The sequence below is a fragment of the Cygnus olor genome, chromosome 10, assembly GCF_009769625.2.
Source record: "Cygnus olor isolate bCygOlo1 chromosome 10, bCygOlo1.pri.v2, whole genome shotgun sequence".
In the NCBI taxonomy this organism is placed as follows: Eukaryota; Metazoa; Chordata; class Aves; order Anseriformes; family Anatidae; genus Cygnus; species Cygnus olor.
Genome location: NC_049178.1, coordinates 2,812,559 through 2,827,948, shown reverse-complemented (window position 1 = coordinate 2,827,948; position 15,390 = coordinate 2,812,559). Strand labels below are relative to the sequence as shown.

Here is a 15,390-nt window from a genome sequence, read left to right as displayed (position 1 = left end):
GCACTAACTGCTGTCATTTGTTAGCACCTTCTACAATGTATTTGATAAATAAATATTTGCTCCAGCAGGCAGGATTTCCATTTTCCACCATTCTCTTCATACTCATTTATTCTAGAGCAAGATGAATGTAGAAAAATATCCCAAAATAGTAATTATTGGAACCAAGTATATCTGATACAGGCAAGGAGCATGGAATTCTTTCATCTTTGCAATGCGTGATAAATCATACATATAAATAAAGAAATCATGGATAAATAAGTAAATTATTTTAAGAATGAGTGCATTTCATCATGAAGTATTGAATATTACACTTTAAAGTATTTTAGAAAAATAAGTCTGAATCAATATGTGACAGAGAAATTTTTAAAGGTACCTTTAAAGAAACTTTCATTTAATTTCTGCTGGATATCCAGCTGTGGCTTCTGAAAACTGTTAAAAAGATTTTTACAAAATAAATTACCAAGTGCTTTCTGCATCATTGATTTTCAGTCTTCCATGACTGTTAAATGCAATTCCAAGTAAACAAAGTTGAAGTAAAGGAAAGCTTTCTTGAGGACCTAATTTTACACTTTCACTCCCATGATTCTAGAATTTTGTCTGTGAATCAGTCAAAACGTTGGCACCTGTATTTTAATTTCAATTATTTTTGTCATATGATTGTTTCTAAGCAGCTGTGCTGCTTGAAGTAATAGAACTATAGAGGCATTCTAGATTTATCTAAAATGCTTGCTATTGCATGGGTTCATGCAGCTTAACTTGTAGTTTATGTGATTCAGTATTCATTACATGCAGGAATTACCTTTCTATTCATTGGGATGAGCCATTGCTTGAAACTGTGCGTCACAGAGGACGTTACTGCTGTCTTTACGTGATGAGCTTAATGGCTCAAAGTTGAACTGGGATCTACACCTTCCTGGATGTGACAAAAAATAAATATGCTGGCAGATGTTATTATTCAATGCTTTCAATTTGACAGTGTTATTTTTTTCCCTTTAGGTTATATCCATATAACTGCACATCTGACACCACTGCAGGTACCTTCTTCCAGAGGGATTAGCAGGACAGTTCAGCTGCTGTTAGTTAATTGTAGAATCCTGTAAGGGGATGCTGACAAATCTAACAGGTATAGGAGTGGTCTGCTGCGTATGAAGACTTGAAGTTTTGTGAAAGGTGCATCTGTATACACAGCTTAGCTGAGGGAAGAAAAAGCTGGTCTGAAACTTCTGTTTTGGGTGTTTTGGGTTATAAATGGAGCCAAATCCTAAGGGGAATTTTTGGATTAAGCACACTAGAGATACTGTGGTATTTTTTATTATTGTTATTTGCTGGTGCCTCATTATGCCTAATCTGCCAAGGAGAGAGGTGTTGAAAATATTTCCTTCACTGTTACTCTTTTTGGCATAAAACCAGCAAGCGGTACCCTTGGTTCGCTAGCAGCACCTGGGGCAAATCGCCCTGCCAGGGCTGTGCTCCTCCAAGTCTCTGTGGTAGCAAGGTGCAGCAGAGAAGCTGTGCAAGTGCTGTGCCTCACCTGGCAGCTTCATGAAACTGCCAGCTGCAGCAGTAGACATGAAGCAAGTGGAGGAGAGAAATGTACCGATGCCTTTCTCCATCCTCCCAGGGTATTTATTGTCTGTGCAGGGGATGTTGGCCGTGCTCGTGATGGATATTCTGTGAAAAGATCACATGCAGAAAGCTGTCCAAGGGAATGAATTAGTTTGAAACCTAGGAAAACTGGTGTGACTGTGTGCCTGTTTGATCTGTATCACACCTGTGATGGTTAAGTGACTTTGAGAGCGGAGCAGCAACAATTATGAGCAGCAACCCCATTATGAGATGGGGTAGCAGTTGCATTGCCAGGCTGGTGGGATGGACAACAGCCCTTCCTCACACCAAAGCTGTTCTGTGCACTGAATTTGTGCATTGCTGGGATTAAGCACATAAGTGAAGGTGGTAGTTGTCTGGTAGTGAGAGTGGAGGTGGGAATATTTAATCCTGAAGCAGCTGTGCATGAACGCGCCTGTGTCAGCACGCTGCCTAAGAGCCCTCCTTCACTATCAAATCAAATCTGACAGAAAATAACAGCTCCCGACAGAAAAGATTCTCACCTCCTTTCAACCCCCATCAATTATGCTCTCAAGTTCTTTCACCTATCAGTCAAGCTTGTGTTTGCTCTCTGCCCTTTCAATTAACCATTCAGCCTTGTATATATTTCTGATTCCCCATAGGTCTTCTGTGTAGGCATCATCGAGGCAGGAACAGCACTTGGCACTTCCACCCTGCCAGGCAGTGCTGTCTGCTGCTGAGCACATTTGCCATCCATCTCTCCAGTTTTCAGGAGTGATGAGTAATTCTTTTCAGATCTTCCATTACATTGATTCTAAAAAATGTATCATGGTATCACTGATAAGCTTGTTATAGCACTACATTTTGAATCCCTGGCATGATGCAGTGTCAAACTGCAAAGCAGTTTTGATGAAAATTGCCTGAGCATAACTACACAAAGAAAGCTAAATATAAATATATATATATATATATTTATAAGCTGAAATTTAAAAGATTTGCTATCAGTTCAAAAAAGGCTCACTACTGGGGTCTGCAGTATTCAGTCACGTACTGACAGTGAGTACACACAGCCCAGAATTTTCCAGAGCAAAATGGTTTCGCTACCCAAGTTCCTGAGGGTGAAGCATCAGAGAAATTCCTGAGGGCAGTTCAGTGAGTATTAGCAAAGAGAAATGGTGTAGTGGAAGGGTGTATTAATACTGAAGTTTTCAAAAACAGTTTTTAGGTCTGTTTTTCTGAACAACAGAAAGTAACAATGCAGGAAAGGCTGGTTTAATTTCTTAAATTTGCTAATCAAAAAGAAAACTGAGAGGTCTTTGGATAGGCTTTGTGAAATCAAGAAATCTGCCACCGTCTATAATATATATTTTTTACAAAGGTAAGGAAATTAACTTCTCTCACCCTCTTTTTTATTATTTTTTTCAGTATACAAAGAAAGCGAAACCCTTCTTCTTCAGATCATACGTGAAACCAACTTGGCATTCTTTCTGACCAAATCAGCATACTGCACTGGTGCTAAAAAGGCTACTTTGGACTAGTTGGTGTTTGGATTGCATTGTCCTGGCTTCTATGAGCCTTCCTCATGCTTTTCTCCCAGCTTGTCCTGCTCCCTGGTTGTTTAATGTGAGTATGAGAAGACTCCTTTCACTGTCAAGAGTAAGCAGCTCTGGGGTAGGCTATGCCAGCCATTGTCCCACTAAATAAAACCCTTTCCAGAAGGACGACAAAAAGCAGTATTGGCACCCAACGTTCTCGTTTAAAATATAAAGTACCCAGCTAAAGGTGCTGTGCAATGCAGTAATGTAGCCATAGCTCTTACCTCACTCATTTTCAGAGCAAGTACAAATACAAGCCTGTCTGTCCTGTCAATTGGCACCTATTAGTCCCTTATTAATCAAACACACATAGATATTGCCAGTCAGGTTGGCTTGCAGCTTGTCACTGCCAATCAAGTTTGTAAACAAAGCCCATATATTTTAAATGATATTAAGGATAATAATTAAAATAGATTTGTAGAGTATAAAGCAATATTGATAATTAGTGGCTGTTGTATTGTTTGTTGTTAATGCTACTTTACTGCACATCATATAACTTGCTTATAAGTTATGCAGATACACCTGTATGTGTATATGGGTTTTTGTCTGTATATTGGCCACAGATAAAATATCCTTTAATTTACAGATGTTTGTAGCATTCAATTTTCTGAGAAATGTAACAAGCGTAGCTAAATATTCTGTACGTATATGGGGAATAATTTGAAAATTGCCTGATAATTTGAAAATCAAATAGGTAAAGATATCATTGGTATATTTAATTATGACAAGTAAAACTAATAGAATCAGGGAATCTGAAAATTTGAACAGCAGGTTTTATACTTGCACATGGGAAACTTAACTGTGGGTTTAACAACTAATTAATAAAACAAATTAAAGAAATCGGACACTGAAGTTCGTTCCCAGTATTTTCATTTGACAGTCTCACTGTGCATTATGCTGTAGAATGCTGCCTGCTATCCTGCAAGGCTAAAGAATAAAACAGAGCTTATGAGAAAAATCCTTGTGAAGGTAAAAGCATGCAGGGGTATTGAGGCAAAGGAAGAAATGACAATACTACGTTGAAAGATGGCTCCAATGTTGATTTCTTGCTAGCAGAGTGATTTTGACAGAGACAATGCGGCAAAAGCATTGAGCTTTGCTTTGCTTTGTTGGTCTGACAGAGGTTATGTTAATTGCTTTTGGACAGACAGTAACACCTATCACAGGATGAATGCATTTGTCACAGGTCTGCTAACGAATAGGAATTCAAGAGCAAACACAGGTGTAAAAGTCCTAAATAGATTTTTTTAGGCTTATTTCTTTCATAAGGGTCATTTTTCTTATAAAAGGCCAATTATGTACATTCCTTTTGCATTAGTCACCAATAAAGAATTATTTGGCTATTCCAAAACATGTAATATGTAGTTTTAAGTAAGGGCTGGTGATGTATTCCTAGAAATAGTTGAGGAGGGCAGGTATTTCTGCAAATTTCAATAGATTTAAATTTTAAATCTTGATTAACAGTCATGTATTTCATGTAAGTTTTATTCAAAATAAGCATTCTAGCATTCTGCTGTGTTTATCCCAGAAGCCTGAAAAGACATTGAACATTTTGAAGTGATTTATAACTTGCACTTAGGAATACCCGTAGATAACAAAGGAAAAATCCTGCAAGAAAAGTGGAAAGCATAAATAAGGGTGTCTTTAAAAGCATGTTCCTATTCCACTTTTTTTAATGCTAAATGGAGTAGTGCATTAGTTACTTTAATTATTAATATATGAATGCATTTTGGTAATTATTAATATATCAATGTAATTAGTTACATTAATGAATAAGTTTAACGATTACAACAGCCTTGAATTTTAAATGAATGTATTCATTGAATGAAAATTTGTCTGTCTGTTGGTAGTAGATGTCAGAGCCCTTATCTGAATAGAATTTGTTGCCCTCTGCAGAGTATGTTTGGCTATTTTTGTGCAAAACTGGCACTTCTGTGACTGAAAATCCTCAGAGAGCTTCAGTACAGTGCTAAAAACAACAATGCAGATGAAGGCAAGTGAGATTTTATGCCTTTGCAAATTTTGTTAATTAGCATAGGACTGTATTGATATGGAGACATACATGAGATGTTTTCATTTCACTGCAAAAACACATAGTAAGTAAATAACTGACATTACCAAATTCACCTGCGTACCACAAACCTAACCTTTGAGTGGACAAATGAAAAATATATTGCGCTTTCTCCTCTGAAATACCTATACAGAAAGACTATTTCTTTTGCATAGAGGTGTGGGTCAAGATTAGTGCTTTGATTTTAATAAATACAAAAAAAAAGAAATGTAATATAATGTTGTGCAACAGTCACACATGCTGCATCAACTTACATTGCCTTATTTTTGTCACTGTCTTGCATGCTCTTTCATGTGAGTTTTACTGTACTGGTCTGGAAGATTTCTAGGTGACCAAAGCGGTGTTTCTGTAGCCTTGCCTTGCAGAGGTTCTGGGAGACATCTGGATCTGTGTGCCAGGCAAGTTTCTGTTAAGTTCACGAAAAAACGGCTAAGTAAATTATTGCCACAGCTTTCTTTGTAGGACAACAACTTGCAGAGAAGCTTTCTGAGTCTTGCTGAAACATTTTCTTTACCTGTTGGTCTGATGATAATAGACAGGAGAATGTCTGTAACTAATAATTCTCTCATTTGGAAATTCATCAGATTCCACAGACATAAATGTATGCCCATTGTAAAAGAGTAATTCATTTGGATTTCCTTCATGACTGAAAATGAGGCCTTGATTACTGTTCTGGAAGTAACCTGGGAAGTGAAGGCTGCTCTGGCCATTTAGTGAAGTAATCAGTTGCAGTAATAGCATAATAGTAGCCTGCTGGTAGTGTTTCAGAAGGCTTTACTCAAGTTATGTCCACCCCAATCTTTTTTTAACCTGCCAGTTGAATTCCAACAAATATTGCTGAGTTACAAAACAGAAGACAAGCCCTGCCACTAGATAGTGTTGATTTTATATGAACAGGCTTGTCTAACACTTTCTTCATAAAATATGATAAAATAATAAAGGACCTGAGTAAGTGGAATGAACGTGCATTGGTAAATGTCATCCCATTCATTCAACATGTCCAGTTCATTTCACAGCAATTATTTAACTTTGAGGTTTCTTTGGTGATTTGCGTAGTTGCAGGTGTATATTCTGAAGTTGTCTGTGTAGTGACAGCCTCACCAGGCCATTTCATGGTCTATGAAATTTCTTCTCCATCTTCTCTGGGAAATTATGGACTATTCTGGGGGAATGGAGGAGTCCATTTGGACAAGTGAAATCAAGCCTGCCATATTCAAGAAAATGATTTGTCAAGTCAATTTGAAGCAAGCTCATCAAACTTTGGAGAGCAGTAATGATAAAATTATTCATATTGGACTTGCAAAAGCATCCTATGAAAATGCTTTTCTGTTACTAGTGGTTGCTGATAGATTTGACCTTGTGACTGAAAGCTGAAAAACAGTATCTTACTATGAATTGTTTGAGTCATTGAAACTCCTAGATTGCTTTTGGTGGTTTTTTGTTTGTTTGCTTGCTGTTGTTGTTTTACTTGGAAGAATTACAGACATGTTTAGTTCTAGTAGCATTTGAAGAAAGTTTAAAAAAAAAATCAGGAGTAATTGCTCAATTGATTTAGTGTTAGTCATTCTGTTTATCCATAAGATTGGTGAATATCAATGAAAATACCATGTGAAACATGGCTACTATATGTGGGTCACAGTATTGAATAAATCTTGTGCCTAATTCACAGTAAAAGATATATGGCATAGGATGGGTGGAGAGGTGCACAGTTCATTCTTATTTTCTTAATCCAGAATGAGCACTATATTGCAGTGAAGTTCTCTGGAGCCTGACAGCCTGCTGTCTGAGCACTGCAGGCAGCTGAAAATCATAACTGGAGCCCAGGAAGAGCTCGCGTGATTCCGTGTTAGATTCTGTGACCTAATTCCCCCTCTAAAATCGTGAAATGTTGTTTCCAGTTGTAGAGGGCAAAAATCAGATATATAAGTATAGACAGGTTTTGAGACAGAAGTAGGAGAGGGTAGTTGCACTGCTGTTTGTGTCTTGTAAATATACTTCCAAAATGACGGCCCAGTACTACAGATTTTTTAACATTCTCCTTCAGAGTTAGTTACAGTTCTCTCCCCTCCCACCAGACAAACAACATATCATCTGGGATGAATCACTGAAATATCATTTAGCCAATGAAGTTCACATTTGCTGACAATCTGTTCCACAAAAACAAATATCTATGAATGAATTATGCAGTTGCACTGGGAAATAGGAGATGAACCCTTTCAATAACATGACAGTATATATTCTGGTTGCGTTTGCTGCTCATTTCACAGGAAAACTGCTGATTAAAATTATTTAATTGTGTTAACGTAGTGCGTGAGAGTCTTGGCTATGCGCCATAAGCCTATTATAGAAAACACTACCAAAATAGGAAATTAAAAGAAAACTTCCTTGCTGTTGGCTCTTGTTAAACAGTGAGTAGGTATAGTTGTCAGTGATTTACGTTGTTCAGGAATAAAGCCTGATCTTGACTATCAGTTAGCTGAAAGAATGCATAGTAAGTGGAAAAATATGTATTAAGTTTTAGAAATCTGAATGACGTGTCTTTCATTTGTCTACATACAAGTAGGGTTTCCTTGCTTCAACTGCTTAGAGAGGGATTTGATGTTGGGAAGGATTTGCAAGAAGAGCATCGAACTAAGATGGTTTTAAGTATAACAGCACCTCTTTCACTTGCTTTCCTGCAGAAGCCCCCAAATAGCTTCTCCTTTGGAGACAGGAAGGTTGGTGTGGCCAGTAGGTGCTATGTGGCAGTATTGTTTAAAAACATATTGCAGTGTGCCCTGTAGCTGGTTTGTGTGCTGACAAGTGTCATGGAAACAGAAGGCTGATCTGGGGGTGCATTCCCCTCCCCTCTCTCTCCCACTTGTCCCATAAAAAGATGTTAAATGTCTTAAATGAATAGCATTGCTTGTCCTTGATGTGTAAATAATGTGAGTACAGGATGAGTTGTCCCTGTTTCCAATAGATGAGTTGTAAACTGATGCTTCGTACCTTGTTCATTAATTTGGAACAATGTTGTCAGGATTAGAAAGGATTTTATGGAGTACTTCAAATTAAGTTGTTTGCTGCGCTTATATTTGATTCAGCTGGCTTTGCTAAAACTGTGACTTAATTCATGTGTGTAATATAGCTGAATTTACCACACCATTAGTATTTGGACTTAATGTTATGTATACCTATATTAACGTCAAAAATGCTTTAGCTAAGCCAGCGTTAGTACTTACTTTTCATGAAAAAAAAAAATCTGACAGCTATAGTTTTTTAGTTGCTTTTTCTAAAAATAAATAAAAAACCCTTCATCACTCATGCAGCACTGAAAAGAAATGAAGGATTGCTTGATTGGCTTTTAGTCACCGCCATATGCTTTTTTCCTTAGCAAAGGGCAGTAGGAAATTATTGCATTACACAAGTGGAATTTAAAATGTTGCTGATGTACTTAAGGATGCTCTTTCCTGAGAAGAATCATTATGTATGACCATGCTCTTTAAAAATGTGATTACAACAGTTCAGCAGATGGTAGACACTTGGGGTCAGCTCTAAGGAGATCTGTATTTACAGTGTATTAATAATGGTTTAAACTTTCTCATAAATAGATGTTGATTAATTTTAAATCCATTTGTAGAAACCTACCATTGCCAGACTATTTCCTGAAACCACAATACAAAGTATGATAAACACCATCCGTTAATCCAGACTAATGTACTCCACACGTTAAAAAAATTCACTAAAAGGATTAATGTAATTTTTCAAACATGAAAAAAACCAGATTGTATATTTCATATGTACTTTGTGTGTTGGATTTTTGACAGTCAACTCTTTTCGATGATAGAATTATGTGTTTTTATCCTTTGCTGTAACATACTTTCAAATAATTTATATTTAATTTTATATTCTGTTTGGGATTTCTTTTTCACTTTGTCACACAGCTATTTCATACCATTGAGTGGAAAATAGATTAATCCAATCAGGTGAAACAGCAGGAGGAAAATTTAGGAAAAGCCTATTTTAAAGACAGTCTGACATAATTTTGCTGGAAATAAATAGCATTAAACAATGATTCTTAACCTTTGGCATATTTTGACCCTGTATTCTGGGTTTGAACCATATGACAGTATGGGACATATCTACAAATCCTAACACCTGTTTGGAAGCCCCAGCCTAAAAATCATTGGGCTGAAATCTTGATCAGTTTATGTTAGTAAGGGTTTTAGCATGCTCTCAAGGGAGTGAGGAGGCACAGTGTTTGTAAATATCTAAAATATCTATGTGTATGCATGCATACAGATGTACATAGTTTGGATATACCATCTAAATATACAAACAAGTATGTATATTTGTATGGCTCTGTATGTGAGCAAGCAAATGCAGGAGCATATCCGCAGTGACTTCAGATAACTTTCTGAAATTTAAGAGCAATTAAATTAAAAATTTGACCAACAGCTGATACTAGATCACAATTAACAAAAACATGGACAACAAGTTTAGGTTTACAGAGTCATTTTATCTTCTTCCTAAAAGCTTGGCTAAGAGAGAAACTCTCAGCATATTTTAAGCAGTGGAGAATTTATAGGCCAAAAAGAAAAAATAAGTTGATCTGTAATTGCTATGAGTCAGTTATTGTGTTCTTGAAATTTTTTCAAGTGACATTTTAATATTGGATCTAGAGGGTGAAGAACTGATGTTGAGTTTTCAGCTTAACTTTAATGTTACAATTTTGTGTATATAAATTTATGTGTGTATATATATATATTTTTTTCATAAAAGACATAAACAAAAAATGCAGTAACTTTTCCTTTGCAGAGTTCCCTCCCTTTTCATTCTTTGTCTGTTTCAGAAAGGTAAGAGCTAGAAATTGCCCATACAACATTAGCTCTAGGAACTCCACATTTTGGCACCAACTGTTTCAACAAGGGCCACAGAATTGAGGACTCCTTACCAAGATATAAGCAGTGAGAAAATTATTCTTTTTCATCTTTGGTTGGTATCTTGTTAATTGTGACCTGGATTGAATTGTAAAGCTTTAGCTTTTGTGTGTCTTCCCACTGAAATGGATAAAACCTAAGAAAGCTCAAAATGTGTGTAAGTATCATAATGTAGTCCAAAGCAAGCAGTTACAGGTGCCAAAGAAGTCGAAGACCAACAGAAAGATAGATCCTTTGTCATTGTTAAAGCTATTGCTTTTACACTGTAAAATGGATTAATCCCAATCAGTAAAACACTTAAAGTACATCTTGAAATCACACTAAACTTAAGAACATACTTTTAATTCAAATGGTGTGGGCTTCAGAATATGCTTATGCCCTTTTACTGTACTGGGACAAAGGAACAATTATGATATTCTTGTGAGGTGACCTCATCTTTATGCCCGCTTCCAGTCTGTTTTTCAGCTCAGCATGCAATAACTTTGTACTCTGATCTTTGTCTTCAATTCCTACATGCTTATGCATAGTCTATTTTGGATGGCTAATGTAGCTCGTCAGAGTTTGAATGCTTTGAATACATTGTCATTCTGATGTCAGTAGTTCCTAGTCCTTGTCAATTCATTTATAAGTTGAATAAAATTCTATCTTTGCACCCTATGCCTCAAAAATTAATGATCGTATACCTTATAACGTAGCTGTACTTTATAAAGCATGATTTTATAAGCTCTGCCAAAGACGTATGATGGCTCAGTCTTCAGTCATATCTTAGCAGGATTTTTTCACTAATGTCTCTCAGTGTCAATAATGACACTTCACTGTCTGACTCCTGTGTTGCTAGCATAATGGCTCGTTCCCTATCTGTTCTCTATCCAGTTGTCCTTTCTCAAGATGTTTTCCTAGGCTGTTGCTGAAGATTTCCTTCTGGTTTCTGGCCATTGCTCTTTGTCTGCTTTATCTTCTGTGTCTATAACTGAGAATCTTCCAGCTGAGCAGCTTCTGAGGCCATGACTCAAGCAGAAGAAAAAAGGGCTCCTTCCTGCATCAGTAAGCTATTTGGGAGGCAACACAGACGGTCAGTGCCTTGAGGGTACTGACTACATTTAAGGTCTTCAAAATTAATTTTACAATTGGGAAAATAGAACTCTGTCTCCTGTCTCATTATCGTGAGACTTGTTCTTTGTATTCATTTTTTTTAAATAGTTTTTCCAAATTGGGGACTAGAACTGTGAATCACCTCACACATCTACTAACTGCCTTCTGTAATAAGAGTGTTATGTATTATATATATGAATTCTTTGTGATATATGCAAGAGAGAGACTGCTTTGGTTTCATTCCCAGTCCTGCCATGTGTAAATATGGAGAGTTCCTATTTACCCAAATATGCTATTTCCTAATACTCCTGACTTCATTTTTTCACCAAGCTTGTGCTTACTTAGCAGTGTGATTTTTCATTTACTAAAACTGCTGCTTAATTTATACATCAAACTCACTCGTCTAATCCTTTCAGGTTAAATTTGAGTAGATAAATTTGGTAGCTGGTTTCTGAGTTCTTAATAAACCTAAATGAATTTTACAGTCTGTAATAACATTCATATTAAATATTTTCTGAAATATTTAGAGCAGTATTAGCAGTTCGTGAAATGTATTAATTTTGAAAGTTTTTTGAATGCTTTGTCACAAGTGTTTCTATTCCTTTTTTTTTTTTAACCAATTACTAAGAACAGTGTTGATCTTTCTGTTTGGTTTATCAAGTGACATGCTAAAGAACATTCCAGTACTTTAATTTGCGCAGAATGTTTTTCTCTTCTGCACTGTATCGTCATTACTGCTGGATATTCCTAAGTTCATTACTACATAAACCAGCTATGTTAAAACAGTGTGATTGTATTTTCGGAAGCAAGGAAAAGAGCATCAAGTACATTAGTGAAATACTTCATAATGACCTCTGTTATAATTCTTTCGGATCCATTAAAACTGTCTGTGCATAGTAAGTGCCATAATCATAGAATAATAGGGAGTCTGTGGTAGCCCAGAAGATGCTTGATACTGAAGAAATTCATTTGCAGCTGCCCTTGAACCTTGACTGTTTATTGCGATGGTACTAAATAGTCCTTGACTGAAGTGTCCATTTGTTGTTCATGTCTACAGTGTAGGTATTTTAGCAATGCTTAGGAGTACTTGCTTTTACTCTCTTAATGTAAGATGGTAGCAAGAGCGTGAGAAGTTTCAGCAGTTCGCATCTGCTGCAGTAAAGAAAATGTTTGACTTTCTGCCCAGCATTGCTAAATACAGAAACTTAGGAATTTAAAAATATCCTTTCCCTTGAAAATGCTCTGTGATGCTATTTCCCAGGATATATGTTTGTTGTTGTTGTTGTTTTTAACAGCGTGGTGATTGGATTTTTTTGTGCTAAAATGTATGTGTTAGAATTCATTGTTTAATTTAGTCAGATGTAAGTTGTAACTAGGAAGTGCAAAGATGTGGGTTATGTACAGGAAATTCAGCAATTAGGGTGGCATAATTGTACTTTGATCTTGGCTTGTGTTCCCTACATTCCTACCTCACAAAAACTTGGTGAAGTCTCTCTAAACATTTAAAAGCTGAATATTATAGATATCCTAAGTACTATCTTATGCTGTTTAATACAGTGATCAAACATTTGTCAGTTACACAGTGACTGCATGCCATAGCACTGGATATGTGTGGTGGGTCTGGCATTACCCACACCACCCATCACTGAGAACAGCTGCTAAGTTGTCCATAAGCAAGGCAGACATGCTGCAGTCCAGCTTAAGAACAATTAAGAATAACTTGGACAGTCTGTAAGTTTCTGTCCATGCACTATGGGTGTGTACCTGCACCTACAGGTTTCTCAAGCCCTGTAGGTATCTGCAGCTTTTTAGAATCTTACTAAACTGCTTGGTCTGCTCATGGGGCTCTGCTGTCGAGTCATTTAACCACATGGTAAGGGTGCATGGCTGCGCGTTTTGTTTTGAGACCAGGTTAGGGCTGTGGCACAAAGCTGGAGCTGGGTTTATATGGGATTTTTTAGCTGTGTTTCTCTGAGCCCTGAATCCGTGTGCTAACAGGTCCCCACAGCACAGTCACACCCCAGAAAGGACAGGGCTGCTAGGGGGTGGGAATCCAGCCAGCTGGACACACGTCTTTCCTAAGACAGCTTTTGGAGTCAGAAGACTTAAAGCATTTAAGCATTTCTCATCTCCAAAGACCTAAACTTGTATTTGTCACAGATTACTTGGTTTGGTTCTTGTTGGTTGTGCGTGTGTTTCCATGTTAGAAAACCCCTGGTTCAGTAGCAAGGCAAATCTTTGCTGGGAGGGTCTGCAGGCAGCAGCAGCAGTAATGCTGCAGAAAGCCTGTAGAGCATGAATAGCAACTCTCCCCGTCTTATACCTATCCGTTTGGTCCTACCTTTGTTTTTCATAGCAAATAATCTTTGGCAGAATAAAGTTGGTGGCTACGTGGTAGTATGCACACATCCTATATATAGCTCAGTCCTTTTAGTTGCTCATTAGTAATTTCCTGCATGGTGGATGCAGCATTCAGACTATACTAAGGAACATAAATCTGTGGCACTCTGGTCACTCGCTTTATTAGAATAGGAAAAATCCTTATTATGTTGCAGCAGAAATTCAGCCTAATGCAAGTAGCAGCTGAAACTGTTCCTTAAACTCCATGGAGATTTGGCTTTTAGAACAATTTTGAGGGGATGAGAGCACTACACAGGCTGAAAGCAAAGGCAAAGTACATGAGTGGCTTCATTGTTGGCCCAGATGGCATGACTTAATTAAATAAAATATCTGTGTTGCTTATGTGTTGATGTCTGACACTAGCCCTGGGCCAGGCTTGCAAATAACTGTGGTTTGCTAACGTGTGGCTTTTCAACCAAAATCTGTATTAGCGCTCATGAACCGTGAGTAGTAATGTGGCCTGGGCTTGAGGCACAAGCTGGGTACTGAGAGATGAACAGAGTGGGGCTTGAAGAAGGAATTTCACAACCTTTAAGAGACGGTACGTTTGTGATAGAATATACTTACTGAGAAATCCTAGAAATCAGGCTGTTGGAAAAAAAATCTGAGCATTTTTGCTAATTGTTTTTCATTTCTTTCAGGTGTGCTAAGACCTTGGTTTTCAGCTGTTGTATTTCAGTGGGAAGCACAGGACACAGGACAAGGGTAGGTATAAACTGAAGTTGTCTTTCACCAGCGTCTGTGGGTACGGTGTAAAGGTGGCATTGAGGCACCCTTCCACCTCCAGGCTTGCTTCTGATTTTCACCATGTTACAGCAGCTATCAACAGAGCTGTAACTCAGAAAAAGCATTCTAGCCTCCTCATTTTCTGGTGCCGATCAGGGATTTATAACAGTTCCTCACTAGGGGCTGCTAAGGAAATTTCTCTGCTCTACAGCAGTAAGATGTCATCTTCCCTATGGTGGTATTCCTCCATGGTGTATTCTGCTGTCTCTGTGGCCCCTACTCGCAATCAGAATTTGGGTACCTAGGGAAGCCAAGAGCTGGCACTGCCAAAATGGTGCTGCTTTTTCCTCTGTTCCCCCAATGGTAAATATCGAGGTTCCACTTTCAGCTATAATGTGTGAAGTTACTGTGAAAAGATGCTGTCTGAGGAGCAAAAACAGACAGTGTATTCATGTCTAGACTAAAGCATGTGCGAGTTTCCAGCTTGGAAAAAAGGTCCAAAGAAAAGTGCTGAAAGAGGACTAAGTAAAAGTTACCCTGGCCACCTGTAGCTGATTGAGAATGTGAGTAACATAGCGGGAGCAGGGGGAGGTACTCAGGGCAGGGAAGCAAGGAGTGGGAAGGAGTCCATGGAGGGCAGGTAGCAGAAGGGTCAGGTGAAGAGAATTGCCTCAGACGGTAACTGGAAGTCAGCTGTGATTGTGAGAGCACTTTGTCCATGGAACGATCATATCAATGTTTTTGTTAGAGCAACTAATTTTAGGCAATAAATCTGGTTGTAATCTTGAGTTAGTAGAGATACATCATCTGTTCCTTGACTAGCTTTTGGCTTTGCAAATGAATGCTGTGTCAGACATGCATCTTTGCAGTCAAAAGTTGTGGAAACAAGTCCTTCACATTCAGTGTGTTTGTTTTCTTCCACATTTTGGTTTCTTTATAGAATCTCCATGAAATGCTTGTCTTTCAGATCTTAAGATTCAGTCTGCAGAACTGAAACATAGCCTGTCAGTGCTTGGAGATG

At 37.7% G+C, this 15,390-nt stretch overlaps 1 long non-coding RNA gene across 1 annotated transcript in view; it reads left to right on the top strand.

Annotated features, from left to right (window-relative positions):
- LOC121075530 overlaps nucleotides 1-15,390 on the top strand; it is a 33,581-nt gene that overhangs the window by 13,507 nt on the left and 4,684 nt on the right. Inside the window, exon 2 of the long non-coding RNA XR_005822999.1 lies at nucleotides 14,285-14,348. This is a non-coding gene — a long non-coding RNA (uncharacterized LOC121075530). The remainder of the gene's footprint in view (nucleotides 1-14,284; nucleotides 14,349-15,390) is intronic.